This window comes from Megascapheus bottae, chromosome X (genome assembly GCF_031878675.1).
Source record: "Megascapheus bottae isolate mThoBot1 chromosome X, mThoBot2.hap1, whole genome shotgun sequence".
Lineage (NCBI taxonomy): Eukaryota > Metazoa > Chordata > Mammalia > Rodentia > Geomyidae > Megascapheus > Megascapheus bottae.
The window spans coordinates 76,843,173-76,868,311 of NC_143547.1; the positions used below are offsets into that span (position 1 = coordinate 76,843,173).

Below are 25,139 nucleotides of genomic sequence, written 5' to 3' on the forward strand. Positions count from 1 at the left end.
CGCATCTATCCAACTTTGCAGATGAGCTGCAGAGTAAGAATACATGCAGAAAAGTAAAAGGAACATATAGATATTTTTTCTCTTGTCGGTTGTTGGACTTGAACTCTGAGCCTCGGTGCTGTCCCTGAGATTAACAGCTCAAGGCTACCGCCCTACCGCTTGTGCCACTTCGATTTTTCTGGTGATTAATTGGAGATAAGAGTCTCATGGACTTTAGTGCCCAGGCTGGCTTTGAACTGCGATCCTCAGATCTCAGCCTGCTGAGTAGCTAGGATTAGAGGTGTGAGCCATCACACCCAGCTAACGTATAGATTTTATTTAAGATGCTTCTATTCATTCCCTGGAGGTGGTAGTGAAATGATAGAAGATTACAAAAATCCACCAGAATAACAAAGTATGAAATATAGAGCCTCGGGTACAACAGGAAAACAATTCCTATACTTTTTGGAACTTGTTCTAAAACTTCTGATTTCCCAAATGATTCAATGTTCTCCACACAAGATGCTTTTGGGAGAAAAATTTCAATGAAATGTTATAAGTGAGGTAAAATTTGACAGGAAGTTGTTGTATACAAAGCATTATTAAAAATTCTTGCAGCAATCTAATAAGTAGAAACATTTTCTGACAATTTAACAGATGAAGAACATGAGCCAGAAAGCTCCCTTAGTTTACCTAGATGGCCCCTAAAATAGGCAGTATCTTTATCATTAGCTGTAGACCAGAGAGAAAATGTGGGAGGAATTTCTGCTTTTTCACAACAGAAGCAATGTTAGCTTCTGTTCCAGATATAGAAGAAAGAATTGTCTCCATCTTTGTTCAAATAAAAAACAATTACGTACAAATCTTGGTTGGGAAAAATCAGTTAAAATACTGATTCATCATGAGAGAAAATGTAATATTATTAATGGAACTTTGGAAGAATAGCAAATACATTGAAAAAGTCCATATTTTGGGGGAGTGTTTTTTCTTTTCTTTTGTTTTTGCTAGTAATGGGATTTTTAACTATGGGTCTGGGTGCTGTCCCTAAGAATCACTGTGCTAAAAGCTAGTTCTCTTACACTTGAGCCACAGCACTATTTCTGGCTTTTTAGGCGTAGTTTGTTGGACATAAGAGTCTAAGTGCTCAAATCTCAGCCTCCTCAGTAGCTAGGATTACAGGCGTGAGTCACTTATGCCTGGTTTAATTTTTTTTCATTGTAAAGAATCAGTGACTTGGTTTTCCCAAGTGATGAGAGATGTATGCAAGTATAAAATAAACTATTATGCACTGAATAAGTTCTCAATTATATATGTGCTGCTGAAGACAAAAATTACAAATTATTTCCTTCTATTTTCACAATGTTCCAATGAAAATGGGTTTTTATTACCCATCTTTAACATACAAAGCTATGAGTAAAGGACCCCTGATTACTATGAACTTGTTTAATAAAAAGTACTAATGTAAATCTTTTAAAATTAAATACCTAGTATACTTCCAATGCTAAATAGATGTTAACCAATGTTTATTCTCTCATGTTTAATTGCTAGTGTTGTCATTGTAATAATTGTCATTTTTTGAACTTTTTTAAAGCTTAATTTAATTCGATGATAATAACATGGCAAAGTTTTTCAAAGAGTATCCATGAATGTATCTACTTAGTTTCTAGAACATACATGAGCAAATGTCAAAATCCTTCTAAATTTTCTCTTGAAAATATTATTTATTTTCAAGTAAGGCCTAACAAGATAGTAGCTACTGAAACTTTCAGTTATCTTATAGCATGTCCCTGAGTCCAGAATTCAGTGTTTGTCTACAAAATTACTTCAGTTCAAGTGCTAGTAATCAGAAGTTAAGAAACTTTTTCTTGAAAATATGTAGCACTTACTTGTAAGTTTCTGTTGTATTTGTTTTCCTACCTCTGCACTCATTCCATTTTGTTCTCTTCCTATGATTTTTCTGAGGATTTAAGCACATTATCTTTAGCATTTGTGCCCTTAACAAAACAATACAATGGAATGAATCTGACATTTTTATTTGCATCTCAGTTCAAAATTTATATATAGTATAGAACTATTCAATAAATGTTGGGTGAAAGAGTGAATGAATGACTCATTTCCAACTTTATTATAGTTATATCTTTACATTTCTGCAAAGAAAGCTTCCTTAAAATTGGATAGGTACTTATCCTTGCAGATTCATTTTAAGAATACACATCATGTTCTTCTGAATATAAAAGTAGAAAGGAATTGGTCTTATCCTTTATTTTTGACAATTATATATAAACTTGATTTGGGTACTTGATGTGCAGTACACTTTGCTTATCCTGCTCCTCAGTGCCTGTCTTGATTTAATGTTCCCTCTGATGACTTCTGGCACTCTTCCTGTACTTACAGGGTAAGCCAAATTTTTAGTTTACAAACAGATCTTATATCATTGGCTAATAGTAATTTCTGATTCTAAAAGAGAAAACATAACCTTTGATCGGCAGTGCACTGAAGACATTTGATATTTTAGGGACTCTTCATGTCAAATAAAAGAGCTACAAAATATATTTTTAAAGAGAATGAGTATGGGAAGAAATGTTTAATTTCAGAGTTTATCAATGGAAAGAGAGCTCAAGGAAAGAAACAATAGAAGTCAATGAAAGAAACGCAAATGAAACAGGGGTAAGATTAATTTAATTGCTATAGGATATAGAAAGTGACTCAACTCAAAATTTAAGTCAGTGAAATTTAGAATAAGGAGAAAGTATGTGTTTGAGATCAGTGTTTCTGAGGTAGAAGCCTGGAGAAACGCTTGGGAAACAATATGTTTTGAATGAGGCCAGATGATCCAGCTGTGAACTTATTGTGTTGTACTCAGCAAGAGAAAATAACATGTGAAAAGTAAGGTGGCAGAAAACGGTGAGAGGAAGACAGTAATTAGAGGAATTGGTAATATGCTCAGCAGCTTTTCCAAAGAGAAAAATCCTACAAGTACTCAGTACTTAAATCTCAGGCCTGATTTCTTATCAATATAGCACTTTCAAATAACACCCCTATAACCAGAGGGCTACAGACCTACGCATACAAGAGCAGTTCCCAAGAATTTCAGATATGTGCGCTCAAAGTTTTTGTAAGTCACAACTTTAACATGCTGACCATCGACTTGAGTCTTAATCTAATAGCTAGGAAATATTTTAGAAAATGTTTGAGTTAATTTCTTCTCAATATCCTTAGCTTTAAGGAATTGATTTATATGTTAGATTCCCAAGTGAAGCACAACACAAAATGAAAGGAAAGGAAATAATAAAATTTTTATCTAGCTTCTCTGTACTCTATATTAAAATCTGTGACCTATTCTGCAGTAATTTGCTTTTGTGTCATTGAAATCCAGCATGAAGTTCTGGCATTGAAAAGTATTTTTTAATTCTTCTTCAATACGTTTGCTAAATGAGATTCCCTATGGCAGAGTTACAGCTGTAAGAAGAGATGTTCACTACATTAGAGGGAGAAAAACCGATAATGCTACTCTCTAAGGCCTTTAGGGGAAGGTCAGTGGAATTTTGAATAGCAGTATTTGGCAGAATACAAGTGCAGAAGCTCTCTCTTCATTGTACTTTATATCATGCCCCAGAGAACATAAAGTTCTGATTATATTTTTAATTCTATAAATTCTATAACCCAGTTTTTCTAAAATCAAAACATTGCAATTAATGTTTCAAAATATCCCTCTCACAGGGAAAGGATGCTGTTTATTGCACTAAATTATTCAGAAATTTTCACACAATTTGCTGTAAACAACTGATTAAAAGAAGAGTTTAGAACTAGTAGTTAGTACTAACACATGAAATTTTATTTTTTTCCTCTTATCTCTTTGTGTCTATGGACACAAAATAATAATAATAATAATAATAATAATAATAATAATAATAATACATAAAGATAGTCAAGAAGTGGACCAAAATATCAGGGCAATATATATTTGAATAGTAGCAAAAGAACTATGGAGAAATATTTTGCTCTTATCACAACAGAAATTATTGGGATAGCAGGTAAACAGATATTGACCACGATCTCTGGCCTCTCAAGTTCCTGACAATGTTATTTATATGTTTAATTTACATAGAATTATATGAAAAAAGAATAGTGTACTCTAAGGAACAAGGATTATACATGTACAAAGAGGTAAGGAAATAATGAATCCTGCAATTCAGCTTAAGTATCTTCCGAAAGTATACTTATCAATTGGGCGATAATATATCCTTATTTTTTTCATATGGGCTTGCTTTTTAAATTAGTCAAAAAAGACTGTATTATGAATTCTGTATGTAAATAACGTGAGTAATAAAACAACTATTTCTCACAATATGCAGTAATTTCATAAATTTCAACATCAGAATTGTAGGTCAACTGAAATATCTATAGACATATGTTAGGCTCTTCATAACTTTCATTTTTAAAATTATTTATTATCATTAAGTATTTTTCCATAGGAGTTAATGAATACAGTACAGTGCATATTGGTCATTATCACCTCCTCCAATATTCTAATCCCCCTTCATTCCACCTCATCTCTTACTTTTCTCAATTTTGTGGTATATATGATGAACTCTTAACTACATTCTCCCCTCCTTCCCAATTCATTCGCCTACCTTTCTTCCTCTGGCTCCACTCATGCTCTTGGATATACCCATTCCCTGGTGTAGATTTTGGTGGACTTTGACCTAATCTTTCTAAAACCTTATATGGTTTGAGTTCTCCATAGAGTCCACTATACTTCAGATAATTCATTTGTAACAATTTGCATATTGCCCAATATGTTTGCTTTGCATTTATTAAGTACATCCTATCTATCATAAATCAGGGAAACCAAACAATCTTTGTTTCTCTGGGTCTACCCTACTTAACTTAAATAATTTTTTCAAGTTTTTCCATTTTCCTACAAATGGTATAATATTATTCTTTCTAATGTATGAGTAAAATTCTTTGAGTATATATACACTGCAATTACCTTTTCTCTGTTATTAAGGAACCTATTTTTCTTTTGATGCTCAATTTAAGTCCTTTGCACCAGTACCTGGCACGTGATAGGCACTGCATAAATATTTGGTACTTCATCAAATATGTATTTGTCAAGGATATAGTAAAACCTATCTAAAGAGATTCTGGTTTTCTGTCAAATAAATAGTTATCTTGAGTAAAACTGTTTTGATCACAATAATGTAATTCTTGATAGAACTGCTTATAAATTTGCTTCTATTGATGTTTGTGCCAGTACTGGGGCTTCACCTTAAAGCCCACCATCTCTTAGCTTTTCCACTGAAGGTTGACCTTTGATCTCTTATGCTGCATCTTAGCTTTCAGTTATCTGATGGTTAATTAGCTGACTCGTACCTGGGATCCTCAGATTTCAGCCATTTAAATAACTTGGATTACAGTTATTAATTACAGTTATTGCGCACAAATTTGCTTCTTAAAGAATGCAATGTTCAATAACTCCCCTCACAGAATTGGAGAAAAAATGTCCACATTTGAATGCCCATTGGATTCTGAAAACAATTTATTCTCACTGTTCTGAACCAATTAGTTATTTGTATTACTGACATTTCATAAGGCCAGTAGGTCACTAATCAGCAGAATTATTTCTATAATGACTGATACATCAAAAGTTTGATGTGAATATTTAAATCATGTGTTTGTACTACGAGTTTGGTAATATTTGTGGAGTATGTATTTTATACCTAAGAAAGGCATGAAACCTTTATTTCATCTCTTTATATTAGGAGGCTGTTGTTTCTTTAGATGTTCTCTCTTTAATTGCCATTTTCCAAAAAACAAAATCATTAGAAAACAGTGTTACAATTCGATGGTAAGTCAGGGATGAATGTCTTTCAATCAAGTAAATGTTTTGTCTGATTTCTTGCAGGTAAATTATCTTTACTATCAACTACATTTTGTTACAATTTGTTGGGTATGCAGATTTAACACAATATTGTAATTTAGGATGAAGGCTGCTAGAATTATAATAACATACTAAAAATTAGGAATTGGATTTTTCAAAATTGAAATAGTAAACATACAGTGTCTTAAATAATGAATTAAATGAGACTACAGCTTCATGAATGAGTATTCTTACTTCATTTCTTTTGTGTGTGTGTGTTGGTTGTGGGTCTTGAACTCTGGCCCAGGGCATTGTCCCTGAGCTCTTTAGCTCAAGGATACCGCCCTACCACTTGAGCCACAGTGCCACACCCCATGAATGAGTAAAGGAAATTTAAAGTATTAAAACCCATAATTATTAAATAATTACATTATTTTCCATCTTATTTATGTCCATTAAATGCCATGCACATTCGGGAGAGTATCTATATTTTATCTGGTTAACAGACCAGAAATAGATCTGCAATTCTTATCACAGTCAATTAAGTATAAATTCTATTTAAACTATGAGGAACCAGAGGCTAAGGCAGCATGGGCAAGTTCTCTAAGCTTCTATAGCCAATCAGTGACAAAAACGGGATTCATAACACAGACTTTTCCTGATTCTCGGCCCACATAGCCTTTCCTTCAATCTGTGTGGTCACCATGCTGAATGAATCCAGCAGTGAGTTCTGAGTTGTCTCTGTCTCCTAGTTAATCTCTCCTTTAATCACTCAGTATATAGAACACAGGGCCCCAATCCCAGTTCTGCTCTCTATAGCACTGGCAAGTGACCCATTGGGCTTCCCCTTGACCAACTGGGCATCGAGCAGTGCAAAAGCAAATCCCTCCAAAACCTGGGAGTGTCACACTGTAGGCTACTCCTGCATGCAGGTGGGTACATATTTCCAGAGTCCTGTGACTCTACTTAAGAAAAATAAGAATGTAAAAATGAAACCAACTCAGTTACTAGTATTCCTAGATAAAGGTCACTATGCCCATACCAAGTTAATATTATCTTTATTATTACCTTATAATCATTAGCTGTACAGCTCTTAGCAATTTACATTAACCCTCTCTCAGATTTAGTGTTGTCATTTATAAAATCAGTTTGAATCCATCAGAATTATTAAGATTATCATGCTGATTACATGAAAATATAAACCAATTTAATATTTTTTGACAAATGCCTATTTAATGTTAGTAGGACAGATAAAGAAGTGAGTTTTCTCTTTTTGATGGGATGAAAATAAGACTGTATATGCTTTGCATATATTTTATTAGTTACATGTTTCTAGTAGCTTCCAGAAAAATCCTTTCTCCAGTTTCTATCATTGTTCATATCGAATGTGAACTATAGGTTGACTTACTAATTTCCCATCTCAATTCTTTTTTTCCATATATTTATTATTGTAATTAATAGAAGGGTTACATGATATTTGCCAAATAGATGGTGCATTAATTCCCATACATTGATACCCTTTCACATGTCTTGGTCCACATTTCCCTCCCCCCCACCCCCATCCCTCATCTTAAAGTACAATTACGTTCAAGGTCTGTTCCTGGCTCAATGATCATTTCCTGTCTCTAGCTTTCTTATTACCTAGTTGGAGAACTGTTTGAATATAGATAAACTATATATCTTTGTAGTTACCTAAACTAGAACTTCAGTTAAATATCAATTGATAGACAAGTTCATGCAAGTCAATTGTAGACATCCATCTCTAATTTTTGTAACCAGGACTAAAGACAAGTTCTGGAAAATGGAATGCTCTAGGTTAGCACTACATAAAATGAGCTATTGGTTTACACAGTAAACATAGAGAGAAAACTTTTTTAAGATCAAGAAAGGATTCATTTGAGAAATAGTAATCGATAATTTAAGTAAAATATGCTGAAGAACTGAGATTTTTCTCATGTTAACATGGATGATAAACTTGCCTTCCAAAGAAATATTATTAACAAGTCTATCATGAAGGACTTAAGGCTCATAGAGTTGATCCTCAGCCATATTTCTGTTCTGATAATTAGGTAAACCTTGTAAATCAATGTATATACCCTCCATTTCATTATTATCTTATTATTTTGGATGCTAAATTAATATATATATTACTGAAAGTATAAAAATTAAATTCTTACTGATGGATACAAAGGCACTAACAACTGATACATCTTGCTGACAGTTAGCTAACAGATAAAGTATAATGGCTTCTTTAGACAGTATTTGACAATATGTTTTCAGCACATATGGTTCTTTCAAATATTTTTATTAACACTGAAAGAAATTTGAAAGTCAAGCACATGAATGATAGGAAGTGAGAGAACTAACAGTTTGTGTACCTATATATAAAGCCTCCTTGTCCTAAGATTCTAGAGAACTGCCTTTTTTTCTCTTTGTGAGTCAGTACTGGGGCTTGAACTCCAGGCCTGGACACTGTCCCTGAGCTTTGCGGTTCAACTATACTGCTCTACTACTTGATCCACAGCTCTACTTCCAGTGTAATAGTAGTTAATTGTAGATAAGAGTATGAAGAATTTTCCTTTCCCAGGATGGTTTCTAATTTTGATCCTCAGATTTTCAGCCTCCTTGAATAGAAAGGATTATAGTCATAAACCAATCAACTTACCTTCTTTTAAATGAAAATTAATGCCTTATTCCTTAGAAATACAGCAATATAGAGTATTCATTGGACTAACTGACCTTGTGAATGATGCAGTTTTATTATTTTCCCTTTTTAATATGCTATGTGCCTATCCCTCCACCTCTAGCCATACTTGCAAATATCTCACTGATAACAAGATGTGAGAATACAGTCTTTTTTCATATATTTTTATTGTAATTAATAGAAGTGTTACATTATATTCACCAGATAGAAGGTTCATTACTTCACGTACATTGATACCCTTTCTCATGTCTTGGTTCCTATTTCCCTCCTCCCACCCCCGCCCCGCATCTTGTTTTCCTCCCTTCCCTACAGCCTTTTAAATAGAGTTTTCAAAGCTTAATTTCTTAATATAGTCTTATGGCTTGTCTTAGAGGTCCATGTGGGTAGGTGAGAATCTGTCAACATGTCTTTTCTCAGTATTTTCCCTAAGGGCAACATGCTATTTGTTTCTCTTGAAATTATTTTTGATATTTTTCCCTCTACAGCTCTACTTTAATTTCACTTGGAACTTTGAGGGTGGAAAAGTATGATTATTTAGATGAACTCAACACATAAAACAGTTTTTGTAATAAAGTATGAATTCTCTTTTCTACAAACATCTGCTTATAATTGAGGTTATTTAGTATGGAATATGGTATTAACAGAACAAGTAATTTACGTAAGAAATGTTTCTTTTCTTATTGCATTTGCCCTCTCACTAGCTTGCTGTATCTCTATTGCTTGTATGTTTTGTTACTGTGAAGACAGCAAATTTCTCTCTTCAGCAGATGTTCTATCTGCCATTGTTCAAGTGCTTAAAATTCATTCAGTTGTAGGGTACTTTTTATCATTAAGCCTCTTATTTAGCCACATTAACAAATGGAGTCCATAAACTCTTGTCTGGGATAGCTGAACCTTTCTTACATATATGAATATGAAGTACAATTTTGATAAAATGCTTTTTTCAAAAGAAACATATCTCTCTGTGTCTCTGTCTCTGTCTCTGTCTCTGAGATAAGGTCTTGATATCTTACCTAGAATAGCTTTGAACTCTAGGTTTTAAAGAACTGCCTTAGCCTCCCCAGTAGCTGAGGCTTCACAGAACCATGCCACTACATCTGAATATTCAATTATTTCTTAACAGAAATTATTGTAAAGATTTATTTAATTAGGTTAGGATGTCGAAAGCCATTCTGTCTATGTTTGTAGATGATTCTATAGAGGGAGAGGTAGCTTCTATATATAAATGCTGTATATTTCAATCAATAATTTTAAATGAATTTATCAAAGACTTTGCTTGTTTACCTGCTTACCTATTCTCCCATAATTTATCCCCCCACAATAAAAGTTCATGATGTCAATCTTCATCCTTTTTGAGTAGGACACGTAAGTCTAAATCTATTTTTAAACTTCAATTTTGGGCTTTTGGAGTCATAGGTTCTCATGCTACCATCTCTCACCTACTTCACTTACAAAGCCATCAGATTTTATGTGTTATCATCAAGAAGAAATAAAAGGAAAAGGCCATTTTCAGTCTCTATTTCCAATATTGAAATGGTTCAAATCATATAATAAAAGTTTTCATTTAAACATACCCTTATAGCTTTTAAAGTAAAGCAATACACGAGGACTTGTTGAATCATTCCTAAGGTTTACCGACATATGAGAAGTTATAAAATGACAAACTTCTCCAAGTTTTTCAGTATTTTCAATACCCCATATCTAGAAAACTGTGAATCAAAATGATTCTAATTTAACCCATGCTGGGTAAGTGACCTTCTAAGATAAACATTCACTCCAGTTGTTCCAGAAATATGTTATTATCATTAGTAAGTTTTGATCCTCAAAAGTACCCCAGTTTGGATAAAAAGTGAAACATAAACCCATATATTGCATACAAAAAATTGTAAACATAGGTTACAACCCAGAAACACCTAAAAAACCTAGTAATGGCACAAGGTATATACATGAAATCATTGTAAATTATGTTTTTACTAAGATGCTAATATTATGGTACAACCGTGCAAGAATCCAGAGAGTAATTGGTAAGGCTAGCTAAATGGAATTACCCTACTGAAGACAACGAAGGCATGTAATCACATGATCAAATTCATAAGATGGAAATCAACATAGTCCACTGCTGATTAACTAATTGAAAACTCTCATTACAAAGGAAGACATGATAGAAAAAATAGATAAGCACTCAGAAATTCTGGTCTCCTCCTGCCTCTGCCAATGACTAGTTTTAAATCCTTAAGAAAATCATTCTTCTTTTTAGCTTTAATTTGTTCTTTAAAATGAGATATTCAGGTTTTTTTCATTTATTGGTCATTTTTCCCATAGAGATACTACTTTGTACAAGGCACATCACCAAGGAATGTGTAAATAATCCGCAAAATTCCTTTCTCTCTATAACTTGTGCCGATTACTTTTTGTTGTCTTCAGTAACCTAGTTATAGTGAGTTTGGGATTGCAGATAAGTGGCCTTCAACCAACGAATATTTGTTTTATTAAATTGAATTGGATGATTATTTTTGCAAGTACTTTTCTCTCGTAATTGTATCAGGACTATATTTTTGTTCATTCTGATAGTTATGGTACCTAGAATGGTAGGGACTCTGTCATTGCATATTTTCAGAGTGAACACTACACTTGTGCTACATAACTAAAGCTACAGGTGACTCAGTGAGAATCAGAAATGCTGTTCCCTGGTCTCTTTTGTACCTTTTGAGAAGTGAGGGTAACTTCTCACTTGCCCTACCATTCTGGTATCAGGAATCTTGTTTTTGTTCCTAGTACTAATGACCAAATGAGAGCTATCATGTTCAATGAAGTGGAGTGATAACAACTGAGCAGCAAGGATCTCTACCAACCCAAAGAAGCTGAGATGACTTTTATTAATCCAGCTGGTTTAAGGCTGCAGGCCCACTTCCCTTGACCAGTTTTTTTTTATTGCAGGGAGTGGGTAAAGTGGCCCTAAACCATCAAAATGGATTATACATCACTTTTAATGACAAACTTTTGATGACGTCACATTTGATGGATACTCTCCTTCATTTACTGGAAAAGTCGAAGCTAGATCTGGTCTAAAAGCAATGTGAGGATTGAGAAGAATTATGTTAACTTGTCTAATACTTACTGTGTGCTTTAAATTTGTGGTACAATTATAGTAATTGTATACTGATCAATAAATAAATTTCAAATCTTCACATATGGCAGACCATACCAAAGACAAGATCAAATAGCAAACAATATATAAGTTGATTCTTCATTCTTTCTCCTTTTTTGTTTAAAACGAACAGCCTTTTTCAGTAGGTTAGAAGTGCCAGGATATATTTAAGTCAACCTGAAAAATCTCCCTCTGACTCTAGTGATAGTAGATGACTTGAAGAACATTCAAGATTTTATAAAGAACTATAATTTCAATACTGTATGTAAGAAAAATGTAGGCATTGGACTACAAATGAGTGCTGTAAGAAAAGCAACTTTAGTAGGGCTCACACCTGTAATCCTAGCTACTCAGAAGGTTGAAATCTGAGGGTCACTGTTCAAAGCCAGCCCAGGCAGGAAAGCCTGTGGGATTCTTATCTCCAATTAATCATCAGGAAACCATTAGGGGCACTGGGCTCAAAGTAGTAGAGTGTGAGCCTTGAGCTACAAAGTTCAAGGACAGCACCCAGGCTCTAAGTTCAAGCCCCAGGACTAACAAAAACTTAAAAAAAACCCCAAAATGCAACTTTGTTAGCCCAGGGTAGCCACCAATTTGTAATTCTCTTTCCTTAGCCTCCTCAGTGATATGATTACAGGCATGACTAATTTGTCTTCTTAATATCAGAAAATATACCAAAATAAAGCAAGGAGAAATGGAAAGAGAGGGAAAAACATTTCCTGCTCCCCAGGTGGAAAAATGGGAATAAAGGACGTAAAAACAGTGATTCCTAAGTGTGACCTTTATACTTCCTGAACTAGGAGATTATACCCTAATCCTCAGACATTGTTTTTGGGTAAGATGAGCAGTGTCTATTTTTCTAAAAGATAAATATGTAATCTAGGCCTTCCCCTAATACTTACTTTCTGATTTTAATGCCTAAGTCTGGTCCTTTCCATATTTACTAATTTTAATCTCCCTGTGTCACCTCACGTATCTATTCTGCTTGTACTCAAATTCAGGATTCATACTAGTTAGGTAGCTCTTTACAGCTTGAACCATATCCTGAGCCTAAAGTTTGACAATGTAAAGACAAAGTTGTTACAGTAGTTTCTGGCTCTAGATCCAAACTCCTGGATCCATGTGTCAATCCTGACCACTTGGCCCAATGTACCAAACTAATAGACAAATAATGGTGGATATTGAAGAAGTATGTTTAATTAATATGACACACACATACATATGTTGTAAAGGGATACAGTATTTATTTCAGGTTATCTTCTTTGAACAGTCATTTTACTTTAGGTTTAAACAGAGAAAAAAAGAATTGGAGGGGAAGGAAAGAAGCATGTATGATTATATAAAACAGTCCCAGTCATAGTTGAGTTCAAGTTGTCAGAGGTGTGGTCACGGGTCATCTAGTTATTATTAATTTTATGTTTGGTCAGGTGAGGACTTGTTATAACAAAGTATTGCTGCCTAATATGTGATTTTTCCTCTTGAGGATTTTTCTTGGTGGTAGTTTAAAGCTCTCCTACTAAACATATTATTTTATTATGGCCTTTCTTTTCTGGATTCCAAGATGATTGCAAAGCCACTTCAAGAGACAATGCCTCAGAGGAAAGGACCCAAATACAAAATGGAGACAGAAATGCTAAGGTTCTCCTGTGACGTTACTTAATTCATGGGTCCAAGTAAGGAGCTAAAGTTTTTGACAAAAACAGCTTTTAAGTAGAACTTACAAAGTCTCATGATATTAATAACACAGATATTCAATGACATTCAAAACTATCATTAACAACAGAGTCATGATTTTTTAAAATTTTTTATTTTTATTTTTTTATTTTATTGTTGGGGTAATCTACAGAGAGGTTACAGTCACATACATCAGGAAGCTTTTAAGTCACTAGAAATATAGATAGAATATATTACAAATGGAATTCCTGTACAAACAACTCTTCTGCTTTTTAAACAATTATAATATTTTGGTCATTATGTACTGTTTACTAGGGCATCTGTTTCAGTAATATTCTACTATTCTGTGGGAAGAATACCCTAAATAAATATTGTGTTTGATACGTTATTTCTATTTGAAAAGAAAAAAATTAATAGTTCCTCCTGTTAAAAAAAAAAGTAGTTCTTGTTTTTCCTGCCAGTCCTGGGGCATGAACTCAGGGTCTGGGCACTGTCCTGGACTTTCTCAAGGGTAAAGCTCTACCACTTGAGCCACAGCACCACTTCCAGCCTTTTCTATGTATGTGGTTCCGAGGAATTGAACCCGGGTCTTCGTGCATGCTAGACAAGTAGGCCAAACTCCCAGCCCCTACAAAAAGTAGTTCTGTGAATATTTTGATCAAATGTTTTTCAATTCTTCTTTATATCATCAAGCAATGTGAAATAAACATTTCCACAGCAATTTATTGATGATTAAATTGTAAATAATGATAAGTTCTATTTACATATTCTTTGAGGAATTTGATTTTTAAAGGAAAACATCACAATTAAAGCACGGACAAGTGTATTGATCAACTCTCAGAATTTTCAATATGGCACAGTAGAAAGAATCCTAGGTTGTTCCAATGTAACTATTTCCAGTCTAGAATCTAGGAGGCAGGTGCTCACTTGTCCTCCTCCATGTTTGGAAAATACAGGGAGGAGGCCATAGTGGCAACTGTCACCATGATTGATTTTCTTGGGATAGAAGATTGACCAGCTGGTTGCACTCCATCTCTCAAGAGCAAATAGTGTTACATTTCAATTCCTCAATGTAGATGAAAGGAGAACTGTGGGGATATTCAATGATTTTGAAATACAGAGCATTTTTCTCACGTCGTTGCTTCTAAGCAACACAATGTTTAAGCTAGGCATTGCTCATAAAATCACAATGTTACAGGGATGAAATATATACCCTGAGGATATAAATGCATGCTTATAAAAACTGACATTCTTTAATTTTATATCCAATATTTCATAATGGTACCTGTAAAACATGTATAACAGTACAAATAGTTATGGAATATATTAATATATGACTATCATATTTACCATCTTCCTGTCCTTGAGTTCTAAATGTATTGAACTAGGCTCAAGTCAGGAATTAAAATTACTTTGTAAAACTCCATTTATATTGAAGAAATCATGGTATACGGTTACACTGTGCTAATATTTCTTATCTGGTAAATATAATCATAATATGAATATAAATTTATCATGTATATATTCAATATATGTTTTATAGCAGTTTATATATATATGGTATCTTCTACTTATAAATCTGGTCTATTTTTCTGGTACTGGGTTTGATCTCAGAGCCTCACACTTTCCAGGCCTTCTGAGTAGCGGGAATTATAGACAATCACCATCATACCTGCCTCTTGACCTATTCCTAGTGCTAATTATGTCAGCAACGTAGTAATAAAGATAATATTTTCTTCAATTCATTGTTGATACTGCATTCCAAAACCATGAAAATTTGAATTGGACATTGAAAATGTGGCTCAAGTGGCAAAGCACTTGCCTAGCCAACATGAGTTCAATCATCAGTACAGAGAAAAAAATAGTGCAATTGATTGCCACCATTCCCTTTAATTTTTTTCTTTGTCAGGGTAATGTATATAAGGGGTACAGTTACATTCATCAGGTAGTTACTACACTATTTCCTAAATATTTTTACCACTTCCTATGTTTTTCTCCCACTTTTCCCTCTCCCCACCCCCTCCCAAGTTGTAAAGTTCATTTCCAACACATTGTCATGTGAATATCTGTTAAATTGGTTCAGCCTTTATCCTTTGTCTCATCATCTTGTTTTTCCCCTTCCCTTCCCTGATTCAAATAAACATATATAGTATATACCAGGTACTAAATCAGATACATTAACAGCAGGAGATAAACCATAAGGGAAAAAATGGGGGAAAATAACTTCACATAGTACATTAAAAGCAACAACCACAAACATAAACCTCTTGTTTCTGTTGAAGAGATCATGGTATACTGTTACATTGTGCTAATATTTATTATACAGAAAATATAATCATAATATAAATATAAATTTATCATGTACATATTCAACATATATTTTATAGCAGTTTATATATATGGTATCTTCTACTTATAATCTGGTTCAATTCAGTTAGCATCATCCTAGATGGCAATATACACATAGCTTACAAAGATCAGCCACCAGGAAGTAGGGAATGAAAGACATTGTCAATCACATTGTATCAAATGCAAAACTAGGAGTACAGTCTGACCTAATATTTTCACCATACAAGACTCAGATTGTTTGATACACATTATATTTATCATAGTCTGAATTTTGGTTTTTCTAATCAAAGTAAAATTTAACTGTATGTTTAACATTTCATTATATGTAACAAATTAGCTGTATTTTAAATTTTACTTAATTATTGAATTCGGCTTTTGCTTCACTTTAATTTTTGAGGACAGGAAATGAACACTTGCATAATCAATTGGAAACTCTCCTGATATGATGATCTTGATTAACATATTCTCATTTAACACTGGAGAACCAATTCAGCAAATTGCGGAATATTTTTCAGTCATTTTTATACTACAAGTTTTCTGATTTGATTAGCTTTTGAAGTTAAAAAAACATAAAATTTCTGTTTCTTCAAACTTGGCTAGAGGCAAATGGTTATCCATTTAGAACCAAGGAAGAATTCATTTTTTGTAGCAATTAGTTTAAGCATTTTGCTTTTTTTCCCCCTCATTAAAGTACAAACAGCCATCAAATGCAAGGAAGTGTGAATATATATCCCAGCAGATGATCATTTCAAAAGATCATTGAGAAAGGATGCTAAGCTATTCTAACAGGATATGGACTTCATTCAAGCAGTGATAAAATAAATCGCATTGATTCCCACATATCTTTTGAAATGTTAACTCTGCATCATTAAAACCTAGTTCTTATGACCATATCTTACACACACACACACACACACACACAGAGAGAGAGAGAGAGAGAGAGAGAGAGAGAGAGAGAGAGAGAGAGAGAGAGAGACACGATGCAATTCTAGTAGAAAAGGAATTGCTGCAAAGTATAACACAGCTTAAAATAAATAGCTGATACCATATATCCAAAAGTTCTTTGAAGTTGAGAAGAGTAGATAGATAGATGGTGTCTTTAATATATAAAAGATTATGGGTACAATCTCTAGTACCAGAAATAAATGGTTCTTATAAACTTGACTAAATATCTCATCTTGAAAGTACTGCAAGAATATAGGAACTAGTATTTCTTTCTTGCAATGATTTTTTTGTGATGCTCAGGATCGAACCCATGGCTTTGTGTTCTACCACTGAGTTATGATGAAGCTGCACAAATTAGTATTTAATGAATAACGTGTATGCAGGCTCACAGCTGTAATCTTAGCTACTCAGGAGGCTGAGATCTGATGATCAAGATTCAAAGCCAGCTGGAGCACAAAACGACCTGAGACTCTTATCTCCAGTTAACCTCTAGAAAACGGGAAGTGAGGCTTGGCTCAAGGGTAGGGCTGGATCCTTGAGTTGAAGAGCTCAGGGACAGTGCCCAGGTCTAGTTCAAGTCCCATGACCCACCAAAAAAGAAAGAAATTAGTTGTTAACAAATTAGGTTTCACTGGAAAGATTTCTTGAACTACTTAGGAGGGTAATAAATTTTCAGTTTACTACAGATAGGCACATTTGTTCATTTGGTAGCAACAATATTATCCCCAAACAAGTATTGTATCATTAATTCCAAGCCATTTGCATTGTTATTGATGGATAATTCAGGAAAAATATTCAAGAATGAAATAAAATAGAATTTGTTTTGTAACAGAATAATTTTATGCTAGAAGACATGATTTTATAAATGGAAAAGCTGCTTTTCCATTTGATATGAACTCTATATTACCAGATAATATTTCTCTATTGGGGATGTGGGTATAATTGCATGTCACACAGGTAAGGTTCCTGAATAATGAGGTTTTTCAGTTGATAGAGACACAATTTTTATAGGGCTTTTCACCAGAATCGTAGACACTACTTCACTTATTATCATCTTAGTCAAAAGAGGGTAGCAGTATTAACTCCTTTATTTTTAATTTTGTCTTTTCTAAGGTATTTGTTGGTGGTTTTACACAAGGGTTTTATTGCTATAATACTTTGTTATCCTTCATATATTGTTTATTAATTAGTTGGTCAAACATAGACAACTTACCTCTATAGTTAGAGGGGTAGCAGAAACAGAATAGGTTGGGACTTTGAGTATTAACTTCCTATTATCCCTGCAAAATTCAAGTTAATCAATTTTATTTGGTAAAGCTCTCAGTGTGAAGACAAATTAGCAAGAAACACAAGTTTATTAGAACAGTGAGCTATTCCTTTGGGAGACAGTCATTAATTACATTTTCTTGTGTTGGCTACATTTCAGATAGCTTAACTGCTAAACAAAGCAAAACAGTTTCTGATAGATTTTACTCTTGCAGAAAAAATAAATCCTCAAAGTATTAACTGATAAATAACTTTGCTTTTTGATGTTATTTCAACACTGTTTATTGCAATGAAGCCAAATTGGTCTTCTTTCTAGGTCTGCTAAGTGCAAGATTAAAGATGTGGGACATATATCTAAAAACAAAAGACAAAAATGAGTTTAAGTTCTTAGTCTGTTTTTAGATGTATTACACCTTTCTCTACATATTCCAACAGGAATTGTAGTTCATAAAACAACTTGGGACATTATGTTGATTTAATTAAATGGTGAGAAATAAGTGAATTTATTTTCAATGTGACAAAATTTATTCCTAAGATGTTGCAGGAAAGTAAACTTTATTTAGTTGTACTTTAAGTCCACAGAAAATGATTTGATAAACTTTCTGAGCCCTAGATTCACATAGAAAAATAGCTACACATTGTTCCCTTCTATTAACTCATTACATATTAATCAAATTAACATCTAATTTCTTATTTTTACTTTTATTATCATAAATTAATTGTACATGTAATATATGCATGTAATATATTTTGAGCAAATTCAATGCTTTACTCTTTCTTATAGGGACTCTTCTCTCATTATATAGGTGTATGTATGTATGTATGTATGTACATGTATCCACACAAACACACACACCCATCCACATGCGCACACACACACACATATATGACAATTCAATCATATTTATCCTTCTATCAACCTCTTCTGTAGCTCCCCCCATAGTCCTTCCACATTCAGGTCATACTATTATTTTAGTTCCAGAGTCCATATGTAAGTGAAAACCTAAAATATTTGTCTTTTTGCACATGGCTTATCTCACTTAACAGGATGACCTCCAGTTCCATTCATTTTCCAGATAATGCAATAATTATATTCTTTTTATAGCTGAACAATACACCATTGTTACTCAGCACCTTCGATGGTTCCTCAGCTTGTCTATTATGAATACTGCTGCTATAAAAATACATATTCAGGTATATCTCATGTATGTTGATTTACATTCATTTATGCACTCACCCAAGAGAGGTATAATAGGATCATATGTTAGTTGACCTATTTTCATTGTCTTAAGGAACTTTTATGCTGATTACCATAGTGTCTGCACTAAATTGCATTCCTTGCAATGTATTAGGAACTCTCTGCCCAATTATTTGTTGGAAAATAATCTTGTTGTGGATAAAATAGTAAACAGGAAAATAAAATCCTAGTCCCAAACTTCAAGACTTTCATGTCAGGCCCATCCACTCAGCAAATAAGGAGACATAGTGAAGGGCAGAAAAATGAGATTTATTATGTGCCATTCACAGGAACATATAGCACTTCAGTACATCTTCAACCATCTTCACAGGTACAGATATTTGCTGTAGGTTTACTAGAGAGAGTTAAGAGCAGATATTGGGAAGGTATGCATAGTTAAAATGTTCTCAGGTCACAGGCCTGTTAAGAGGGATTCAGAGGTAGATCAGAGGTGGTCTGAGAGTTTTTTCCTTTTTGTCAGTCCTGGAGCTTGAACTCAGGGCCTGAGCACAGTCCTTGCACTTTTCTCAAGGCTAGAGACCTACCACTTGAGCCTCACCACCACATCTGGCTTTTTCTATGAACGTGGTACTGATGAATTGATCCTGGGTCTTCGTGCATGCTAGGGAAGCACTCTACCATTAGGCCATGCTCCTTCCGAGTTTATTCTTTCAGAATTTGGCAGGTTGGAATTTGCTACACTGAGACTCTAGCAGGTAGTCTGGTACTTCTTGGCTTCCATGGTAATTGCAGAAGAAAAGACATGGTTATAGAATGGAGAAGTTTGGGATGCTTAGCTTTCAACCTGTTCCCAGTTGATTTATGGGTCCATGTGAGGAAACAGTGTTTCTCAGAAAAAAGACAAGCAAACAAACAAGAGAAAAATAGCAATTTTAAGCATTTCCTACAAAAAGACAAAATTACATTTCTGACTGTAATACATCACAAAAAAGATGGATTCTTTTCTATGTATAACAGAAGTCTAAGGATTTCAATACTTGCTAAAAGTAAACAATTCTAGGAATCTGGCCGAGTGATAGAGAGCTTGCCTTAACTATCTTAAATCTTGAAACCATTATGAAAGTATATCAATTCAGAGCAATATTTAAAAGTCTAATTCATTTGTAAATTGTGTTTGAAATTGTTAGCTAAAATTGCCTAGGTTGTTATAATTAAGGCATATTTATATTTTGTGATGTTCATAGGGAATGTTTAATTTGACCATATGTTTGAGTACTTTCTTTGCATATCAGAGATTTGCTAATGAAGCACAATTTGTCTTTAATTTGGGGTTCCAATTTATATCTTAAAGAAATATATCAAATTGAAACTGACTTTTCAATTTTGTTGATCCCTACATATATTTATAAATTTATTTTTGTGGGATTTTTGTTTTTGTTTTTGAAGATGAGGGTCTTGCTTTGTTGCCTATAACTGGCGGGCTCAAACAGTTCTTTTTGTGTTTGGTTTTTTTTTTTTTTTTGCCAGTCCTGGGATTGAGCTCAGGGCCTGAGAACTGTCTTTGAGCTTTCTCAAGGCTAGAGCTCTACCACTTGAGCCTCAGCACCACTTCCGACATTTTTCTATGTATGTGGTACCGAGGAATCGAAACCAGGTCTTTGTGCTTGCTAGGCAGGCACTCTACCACTAGGCCAAACTCCCGGCCCTTGTGATTCTTTTTTGTTGTTGTTTTTTGCCTGTCATGGGGCTTGAATTCTGGGCTGGGGCACTGTTCGTGTGCTTTCTCAAAGCTAACACTACCTCTTGAGCCACAGCACCACTTACAACTTTTTCTGTGCATGAATTGAATTGAATTGAATTTCTGTACAGGAATTGAATCCAGGACTTTGTGCATGCTAGGCAAGCACTCTACCACTAGGCCACACTCTAGCCCTCAAACAGTTCTTTCACATCAGCTTCTTTTGGAGCAGCAGGGCTTGGTTCACAGTGCCTGGCTATTACATGGATTTTTTGTTTGTTTTTGTTTTTGTTTTTTGCCAGTCCTGGGCTTGAGCTCAGGGCCTGAGCACTGTCCTTGGACTTTCTCAAGGCTAGCACTCTACCACTTGAGCCTCATCACCACTTCTGGCTTTTTACTATGTATGTGGGGAATCAAACCTGGGTCTTCATGCATGCCAGGCAAGCACTCTACCACTAGGCCAAACTCCCGGCCCCTACATGGATTTTTTAAATTTGTTTTGAGACTTACTGCATACCTAAGGCAGGCCTTGAATTAAACAGATAGCCTAGGCTTGTCTAGAACATGCAATTCTCTAGCTTCAATTTTCCAAGTGGTAGGATCACAGATGTGTACCACCACACATGTCTAAACTATGCATTTTGGGGGAGGTATGATATGTATGTATGTATGTATGTATGTATGTATGTATGTATGTATGTATTTATTTATTTATATTTTCTGTTATAAAGGTGATTATATAGGAGTTAGAGTTATATAACGTACGGTACATTTTAAATTGCTTCAGAAATACCACATTTTTTTGAATATGTCCATCTTTTTAAATCCTGAAACACAAGTTTTCTAAGGCATTACCATTACTCAAAGCATAGTTCATATAACATTAGGATGTCCTTTTATATCCAAAAATATAATTTTCCTAATGTTTTCTAGGCTCATCTGTGTTCCTGTTGTAGACTTTCTACTATTTTAAGGCTAACAAATATTTCACTGCATATATATATACATGCATACGTAGCATATTTTAAAAAATCCTTTCTTCTGTTGACAGGCCCTTCTACTTTTTCCAAATCTTACTTATTATGAGTAATGCTGCAACGAATATAGGAGCGGTGGAAATCAAACTTATATTGATTTTACTTCCTTTGGACATATACTACAAATAAAATTACTAGATGATGTGATATCCAATTTATTTTTTGAGAAACCTCCATATTGTTTACCAAAATGATTGTACTAATAATGGGCATTCTTATTGGCATGAAATGATTTCTCACTGTGGGTTTGATTTGCATTTCTCTGGTAACCAATGACATTTTGCATTCTTTCTTGGACCTGTTGGCCATTTCTATATCTTCCTTGGAGAACAGCCCATTGATGCTCTTTGTGCATTCATTATGCTAAGAGAGAAAAGCCAGACAAAGACAAATGTTATATGATATCATAAATGGCATTTTCTTGTTCAATCACTGTCATAGAAGCAGAGTAGAAGGAAAGGTTGTTACCAGAATCTGAAGGAGGATGAGAGTTTGGGGAAAGAGAAAATGATTCACACGCATTTAATGTAAATGCACAACAAGGAAGCCATTATAAGGAAACAGAGATCCAAGAAAACAAGTAACCTTCTGCAATTTAGTTAGGATTGATGAAGAATTGGTAGTGTAGTATATAGGTGGATCAAAAATTATGATTCAATGACAATAACTTGAAGAAATCTTGACAAAGCCAGATGTGTGGACTAGTGGTAGAGTGCTTGCCTAGCATACACAAATCCCTGAATATGATTCCTTGGTACCACATACAGAGAAAAAGCTGGAAATGGTGCTGTGGCTCAAGTGGTAGATGACTATCCTTGAAAAAGCTCAAGGACACTGCCTAAGCACTGAGTTCAAGCCCCAGGACAAAAAATAAGGAAGAAAAGAAAACTGGACAAGGCAGGGAGATAATACAGTCCCTTTCCTCTGGACATAGGAGGGGTACCACTCGAATGAGAGAAAACTAAAGTGAAATAGAGAATTCCTTTTCTGCCTGTTTTGGCTCTAGTACTAAGGAGCCATATATTTGGAGTTGTGTATAGCACTAGAATCTTACAGAATGCTCTTTATTTCTTTAAAAGATGCATAAGCTAACAGATGGAGGGTATTATTTTGTTATTGCTTAACATGTGTTAGGCTGTAGTAATTTAAATATTTTCTTATACATATATATATATGTCACAAAACATAGATGGATAGATATAGAAATATATAACACTTTTCATCTTTAGGCTAATTTCTGAGACATATGTGCCATATTAATTAGCTCAGTAAAAGTTAGGAATTCTGTACTTCAACAAATTGAAAGCAATCGTTCAGAATTCTCCCTTTAACTTATAAGAATTTGGAAAATACCACTCACCATGGATCTTAGTATAGTGAAAATTTTTGCTACTCTTCATCAGTTTCTGATGTGTTAACATTAACAAATCTTAGCTCCAAGAGAATAAAAAAATCAGTTTAGATCCAGGCACTTTTCCTTACATTATCTTTTTTCTCCAATTAATTCATTGAAGTATTTTTCAGAAAGTCTCATGACATCTATAGCACTCTTTCTAATTCAATTGCATAGCTATTCATCTGACTGGTATAGTTGGAGAAGTTTAGACTATTCTGCTGGTGGATAAAGGATCGCAGGCAACCAAATATAATCTAGTTAAGTTTTCATCCTTTCAGATTAATCATTTCAAAATTATTTAATATTTAAATTTTAATCATATGATAACAATATCACAACTTTGGCTGTAAAAAAAAGTGCTGGTTGCTTGAGCTGCATACATTTTACTTCAATATACAGAGAATGTAGTGTGAACATAACAGACTGAAAGAGACAGCCAGAATGGCAAAGCAAGAATTCTTGAAAGAGTAACTTTGTAGCTGATATAGATTAATTAACTATATTTTAAGCTTTTTACTAACCCTACTTCCACAACCTAGATTCTAAATCCACAACTCAAATTTGCATACTAAATTAAAAGTTTCTTAAAATTTCACAAAGGCAGTCAAATTTACCTTTCAGAAACAGATGCATTCTTTTAATAGAACTACAAGCACATTTGGAAAGATATAATTGTGGAGAGTTGCAGGTTGCCATGTGCTGACAATTCTTTCGATGATACATTCATTAGATGCAACTCTTCACAGTTGTTAATTGAAATCTCCCAAGAATGGTTTGACCCTAGGATGATATTGGTGAGCATGTCATCTGATAGTTAACTTACTATATATTTCTTTTTTCATATACTCTTTATTGTAATTAATATAAGGGTTACTTTATATTCACCAGATACAAGGTGCATTACTTTAAAAACATTGATACCCTTTCTCATGTTTTGGTACCCATTTCCTGTCCCACACCCCCACCCCTCATCTCGTTTTCCCCCTTCCCTATCCTATTTCAAATAACGAAATAAAAATATTTACAATATATCAGATAACAAAGTAAAATACTGTAACAATATGAGATAACCAAGGGACAGCAAAATAGATGAGAGATAACATAGTACATTAAGGACAACAATCACTCATTATATGGCTTTTGTTTCTATGTCCTGGAGGTCCTTTTATTTAGTGTCATACTATGTGGCCTTGTGTATCTAGGTTTTGTTTCTGCTAGGCGAGCCCAAGGTTTCTATTGATTATGACAAATGAGGGAAACCATTGAACCTAGGTTCTTTTGAGTCTGGCTTACTTCATTTAATATGATTTTTTTTCTGTCTTTCCATTTCTGTACAAATGGGACAATGTCATTCTTTCTGACAGAAGCATATAAGTCCATTGTGTATAAATACCACATCTTGTTGATCCACTCATCAACTGGGGGCCATCTGGGTTGGTACCATATCTTTGCTATGGTAAATAGTGCTGCAATGAACATTGTTGTGCTAGTGGATTTAGTATGTCCTTGTTTCTGGACGAGTGGGTAAATGCCAAGTAGTGGAATTGCTGGGTCATAGGCGAGCTCTATGTTTAGTCTTTTGAGGAACTGCCATACTGCTTTCCATAGTGGATAAACAAGTCTACACTCCCACCAACATTGTTTACTAGATATTTCATTAAGCTATTTGCTTAACATTTTCCAAAATTCCCCCTTTTTCAATTAGAATAATGATTCAATAATTATAAATACATTACAGCAGATTTTATTTGAAATAGGGAAATCATATTCAAGAATATTGAATGAATTACTTTTGTCTGAAAGCTGTGTACTTTACATAAAATCCCAAATAGAAAATTTGCC

The 25,139-nt window shown here is 34.0% G+C and overlaps 1 protein-coding gene and 1 non-coding gene across 2 annotated transcripts in view; both read left to right on the forward strand.

The window, feature by feature from the left end:
* Htr2c (5-hydroxytryptamine receptor 2C) overlaps window positions 1-25,139 on the forward strand; it is a 180,000-nt gene that overhangs the window by 25,767 nt on the left and 129,094 nt on the right. The gene's annotated exons all lie outside the window — the stretch shown is intronic.
* LOC150041372 (small nucleolar RNA SNORA35) lies at window positions 6,659-6,786 on the forward strand. Its single transcript, XR_016533957.1, has one exon. It is a non-coding gene; the product is annotated as a small nucleolar RNA SNORA35 (small nucleolar RNA).